This window comes from Nematolebias whitei, chromosome 6 (assembly GCF_014905685.2).
Source record: "Nematolebias whitei isolate Nwh7 chromosome 6, NemWhi1, whole genome shotgun sequence".
Classification (NCBI taxonomy): domain Eukaryota; kingdom Metazoa; phylum Chordata; class Actinopteri; order Cyprinodontiformes; family Rivulidae; genus Nematolebias; species Nematolebias whitei.
The window spans coordinates 20,469,637-20,476,006 of NC_056503.1; the positions used below are offsets into that span (position 1 = coordinate 20,469,637).

General features: G+C 39.3%; 1 long non-coding RNA gene across 1 annotated transcript; it reads right to left on the reverse strand.

The window, feature by feature from the left end:
- Positions 1-114: 114 nt before the first annotated feature.
- On the reverse strand, positions 115-949 carry LOC119411166. The gene is made up of 2 exons (XR_005186878.1): positions 872-949; positions 115-183 (listed from the first exon to the last, which is right to left on the reverse strand). It is a non-coding gene; the product is annotated as an uncharacterized LOC119411166 (long non-coding RNA).
- Positions 950-6,370: the final 5,421 nt, after the last annotated feature.

The following is a 6,370-nucleotide window of genomic DNA, read 5'->3' on the forward strand; positions in this document are numbered from 1 at the left end:
TACCTTTTTTTTCTTCTTCTTTTTCTTGTCTTTCTTTTTCTTCTATAAATAAAAAATGTGCAGATAATTGAAATACTACAGAACACTTTGTCTGCTTACAGCTGTATGTCTTACCTTGTCATCACTGTCAGAGGAAGAAGAGGATGAGGAAGATGAGGAACTTTCATCAGATGAGCTGGAGCTCTAGAAATGAGATCAATCAGTCATTTGATTTGATTTGATTTGATTCAGCTGAGGGGAAGAGTGCAAAACAAAATGATGAAAAACGAGAACCCAAGACTGAAAACATTTGCCTGGAACATTTGGCATCTTAATTCGCCTGTAAGCTCTGTAAACCTTGATGCTCTGCCCCTACCCCACCCCACCCCCCCATCTGAGGAAGTCTATGGACCAATCAGATGGGCCCGGCTGAATAAACATCCTATCATCATTTCAGGACTCTTTGGATTGTATCTGACATCGTCCTTGGCCGTCCTCGGCACCCACCAAGAGTGTACGGATATTTCCAGAGGAACTGTGTGCAGTGCCTCTGTGTGTTGCCTCTGGACATGCTCACCACCCTTGCGCTGACATTCTGTAGATGGTAGGGGGCTGCAGAATGTCAGCGTCATTATGTGCTTGTGTGCAAGGTTTTTTTATTTATTTTTTTCCCTTCATTTTCATGCTTTTAATCTTCAGACAAAGATTAAGAGCATGTTAGGATTTTTTTTTTTCACTTTCACTATTTATTGTCTGTCCAAACAGGTCTAACTTGTAAATGAGTCTTCGAGGCTCTATGTGATTTATCTGTTTAAATGGTTAAAGGTTGAATGAATGAATGAATGAATGAAACATGAAAAATTTCTGCAAAAAATAAAATGTTACGTTTTACCTTCTTTTTCTTCTTCTTTTTCTTTTTCTTTGTCTCATCTTCACTGTCAGAGGATGAAGAAGATGAAGAGGATGAGCTTGAATCCTGGAAAGTAAAAGCACCAAGAAAACTTTTTAAAGCTTTTAAAGTGTGAAGTTAATGTAGCTCCACTACAAAGATGAGATTGAGGAAAGGTTCTCCAGGGGTAATGTAAAGGAGGCATGACAAAATCTTAAAAGCATGATCCATAGAGCACTGAGTCCAGCAGAGATAGTGTCTAGAGCCCATTTCTTTTGCTCAACACCTTTAACGCTAAGTTCAACAACACTGCAGCTACAGTACACTGGACCCCTAACAGCCCTGACCCTACTCCAATCATGGTAGGGGAGTCGGGTTGTTTCAATCCTGTCAAAGATACATCCCAAGAAAGCCCCTGGTCCCGATGGGCTCAAGGGACAATTGCTGAAGGAGTGTGCAGCCTATAGCTCATGTGGTAGCACAGCTCTTTCAGATGATTTTGACATTAAGCTTTGTCCCTAGAACATGGAAGGAGACAACTAGTATCCCTATTCTTAACAAGACGTGTGCAAAAGCCATGAATGACTTTAGACCTGTGGCATTCAACTCCATCCTCTGCAAGTTCATGGAACAGGTGATGGTGGAGGATCTTATTACTATGGTGAGGGTGAGCTTGGATTCATTACAGTTTGCCTATAGGTCACAGCGAGAGGTTGCGAATGCCAGCCTAACCCTACTGGACACAGTGGCAAAGCATCTGGACTCCTGTAACTTTTATGTGAGGATTTATTGATGGGTTTTTCATCTGCCTTTAGTACAGTAAATATAAATACTCTTCTCCATTGCCTTCAAGCACAGCAAGTTATTACACATTTGGTTTTATGGATTAAGGATTTTTTTTTTAACAAACAAGCCCCAACATGTCAAGGTCAATGCTTTTAAATCTAGCAGCATTGTTTTGAATACTGGAGTCCCACAAGGGTGTGTTTTGTCACCCTTTCTTTTTTTCCATCTACACTAGGAGTGCTCAACCAGTCGATTGACATTTAGTGGTAGATCACAGACTGGTTTCTAGTCGATCGTGTGACTTGTAGAAGAAAACTTGGATTTTTTTTAAAAAACATTTTTAAAATTGTAGTGAACCTAACCTGATGTCAAACTAAGCCTAAGGTCAAAACACTTGACCTTAAGAACCTTGTGGGACAGAAACTGTTATTTCATTGATCTGCATCCAGAAATACAGTTTGACCCATCCTGAGACTTTCTTTCTTGAATTAATCAAGTAGAAATGACAATTCTCTATGATCATTACTATTTTACAAATGTTTGATAATCAAATTGTGTTAGTTCACTCAATGTTTACAGGTTGAAGAGAACTACTCATTTTTATTTACATAAACAGTAAGTAATGATTTTTATTCCTCATTCTAAGAAGAAATCAGGTTAATATGCATTTCTTGATTTTTCTGTCTTCAATGAGCAAGTTTTGTAAGTGTGTGTTAAAGTTCAAGTTTCGGTCAACTAAAAGTTTACTGAAAAAGAAATGTCATGTTTAACTTTTACAGCAGATAATAGGAGTAGAGACTCCACGAAGTCTGAAGTTCTCCAATAATCTTTCTGTCTGTCACTAAAACAATCCTTGACTTTTCATAACATCTTACATCACAAACCACACCTCTTTTCTGGTCCATCGACCAATTAGAAAGCTCTCAAATGAACCGGAAGCCGACCCATTTAAATGTGGCAACTTCCCAGTTCAGCTGCGTGTGCGCTCTAGATTGAGTTCAACATGGGAGTTGTAGTATGACAATATATGAGATATATATACATACAATATTCACGAGTTCCTCATCTTTCTGACTGTGTAATGTCGTGCATTGAATTTAACAGAAATGTAACGAGAGACGTTATTTATCTTTGACCCATCAAAATGAATGCGGTCATTTATTTTCAGAATCAAAATTTAACATCAAACATTTACATTAATTTGGCAAAATATGAAAATAATAACAGACAAGTTTCACAGAAAATGGACATCGATCACTCGGCGGTGATCGAGGACTTTGCTTCAGATATTTCTAAAATATCTGTACTGATTTTATGAGATAGAGGAGAGTTTTAAGATGAAATGGAGATTTATCTTACAGAGAGATATGTGAGGGAATTAATCTGTTTGACCAGAAATTGCACGCTCCATCAGATATCAGCTTGCCCACGGTACACTTGGTCGAGAATAGGACCCTCTACCTGTTGATGATGAAATCAGCGTCGGAGCAGGTTCCTTTCTGACTCTTTTCAGCGTCTCCGTGAGAACTGCCAAACCCTCAGAGAGTCGTACGTGGTGTTCAAACAGAAATTATAATCCCAAAACGTCTCTGGATCATCCTGAACGCGTTTGCGCCCAAGAACTCTGAACTCCTTTCATTCTTCAGAACTTCTCAGACTCTAACAGAATCTTTCAACTCCAGCAACTCTGTAGTTCTTCATCTCCTCAGCCTCTGGAATTCTCTGGAATTCTTTTTGGAATTCTCCCTTGAACTGGGAAGTTGCCACATTTTAAATGGGTCGACTTCCGGTTCATTTGAGAGCTTTTGATTGGTCGATGGACCAGGAATAGAGGCGTGGTGTATGATGTAAGATGTTATTAAAAACCAAGGATTGTTTAGTAACGAACAGAAAGATTATTGTAGGACTTCAGACTTCGTGGAGTCTCACACTTATAATCTTCTGAAAAAGTTTAAACATGACATCTTTCTCGGTAAACATTTTAGTTGACCGAAAACCGACCTTTAACATACTTACATTGCAGGCAGAAAAATCAAGAAATGCATATTAACCTGATTTCTTCTTTGAATGGAATAAAAATCATTACTTACTGTTTATGTAAAATAAAAATGAGTAGTTCTCTTCAACCTGTAAGCATTGAGTGAACTAACACAATTTGATTATCAAACATTTGTAAAACAGTGATGATTATAAAATTGTCTTTTCTGCTTGACTAATTCAAGAAGGAAAGTCACCAGATGGCTCAAACTGTATTCAGATCAATGAAATAACAGTCTCTGTCCATCTGATAGATTTGAGGTCATCAGGGTCAGATCAGGGTCAGATCAGGTTCACTACAGAGTTTTCAGAACTTGAAAGTTTTTCCTGGAGAAGAGTTCCAGACTTTAACTCTCTGAAGAGAGTTAAAGAGTTCAGAGTTCTTGGATGCTAACGCAGGCGTCCAGAATGCTTCTATTGGAGTCCAGAATGCAGGGACGATTTTGGGAATTATAACTTCTGTTTGGATAACCTCGCACGACTCTCGAAGTATTTTAGCTGTTCTCAACGGAGACGCTGAAAGAGTCAAAGGAAGGATTCTATACCGACGCTGATCTATCATCAACCAGGTAAAAGTTCTACTTCGACCAAGCGTACCGTGACCAAGCTGAGAACTGAAGGAGCGTGCACGTTTCTGGTCAAACAGATTAATTCCCTCACACATCTCTCTGTAAGATAAATCTCCATTTTCCATCTTAAACTCTCCTTTCTCCTAAAATCATTACAGATATTTTAGAAATATCTGAAGCAAAGTTCTCAATCACCGCCGTGTGATTGATGTCTGCTGTTCTGCTGAGAAGTGAGGACAATCGCCGTATTGTGCCCACTTTCTGTGAAACTAGCCATGTTATTGTTTTCATATTTTGCCAAATTAATGTAAATGTTTGATGTTAAACTTTGATTCTGCAAATAAATGACCGCATTCATTTTGATGGGTCAAAGATAAATAACGTCTCTCGTTACATTTCTGTTAAATTCAATGCACGACATTTACACAGTCAGAAAAATGAAGAACTCGTGAAATGTATGAATATATCCTGCATATGTCATACTACAAAATGTTTGCATTCACGACAAAGTGCCCAGCCACTTTTTAAAATTTTCACGAGACATAACCAGGTCTAGTTTGCAGTAGTCACATGACTTTTGGGCACCCTGACTCGAAACATTATCTCATGAAACTTTAGATTCACACGTTCAAAACAAAGCCAAGTAAGACACTAGTTATTGGTGCGCCAGAAGATGACAAATGAGCTAACAAGCAAACAAAAAAATATTTTCACCCAGAGTGGGAGGAGATTTTTTTTGTTTTCTCAAATATGAAGTCTGTTTGTCTTATTTGTAATGCAAGCACTGCCTTGTCCACAAAGGGTAACTTGGAATGGCATTCCAAGGCCATGCACAAATGCTACAAGAAGTTCAGGAGCTGAAAAACAAGCTTGCAGCACAGGAGTCAATTTTCACCTGGCCCAAAACCAAAGGTAAAGCTGCTACAATAGCCTCAAACCAGGACAGCTGCAGTCTGACCCAACACAATAAGTCTTTCAGCGATGGTGAGGTTATGAATGAAGCATCCATTGGGTCTGCAGATGCACTTTTCCTTCATTTTAAAAGTAAAAGTTAGATTGTGGCTGCTATTAAAGATGTGCAGTTGTCCCAGAATACTGTGACACGGCGATGTGGGAGGATGACTGTGGATGTGGAGGAGCAGCTTTAAAAGGACATAGAATAATGCTTGTGTTTCTCTTTTCAATTTGATGAGCCAATGGGTATAATGGATGTGGCCCAGCTGTGTGTTTTTATCAGAACAGCCTTTGTATACATGAGTGCCATGGAGGAGCTCCTAACCATCTTGCCTTTGAAAGAACTCAAGTGGATAATATATTTTCAATGCATTTATGTAGTTCGTTAATAAGAGCAACTTGCCCCCACTTTAAAATTGTTCTATTACAACTGATAGCACTCCAACAATGGTGGGTCACACCAGTGGACTTGTTGAACTGTGCAAGCAGAATTAATTCACAGAGGTTCTGCATAATCCACCAACAGGCATTGTGTGGAAAGATTTTAAGCATGAAAGGAAGTGATGGATGTCACCATGAAGACTGCGTGCTCTTTACAAGCCAAAAGCCTGCAGAGGAGATTATTTAGGTGTAACCCAGACAAATATTTGTCTGGGTTACACCATCCCCCTTCTTAATGTCCAAGGTCCTCATTGGTCAAACAAGTACAACTATGAGAAGAATTAAGTTTTACCAATGTGTATGATATCACCTCTATGTACTATAGTGAGAGGCTGGTCTTTAAATTTGCCTGGCTGATCATAAGTAAGTTTGACGACAGGTTTAATTGTACGTCTGGGTCTAGAAGGTGTTTGTGCCAGTACTTTGTTGTAAGGACTTGGTTGTTGTGCGTCTTCTTCACTAGAGACAGGTTCAGGCTCCGAGTCTGATTCAGGGGCACTAACTTGCTGATGGTCCTCTCCAACAGGCTGTTCTCCTTCTGACACATTGTCATTCACGCTCATGTCTCTTGACAATCCGTTCAGGTAGGTCATGACTGCTTTCATTCCTCTCCTTGAGTATCTGTTCAAGGTACGTTCTGTAGGATCTTTGCGGTCTTGCATACTGAAACTCAGAAGACTCAGATGACAGCTCCCTTTCCATTTCTGCTGAATGG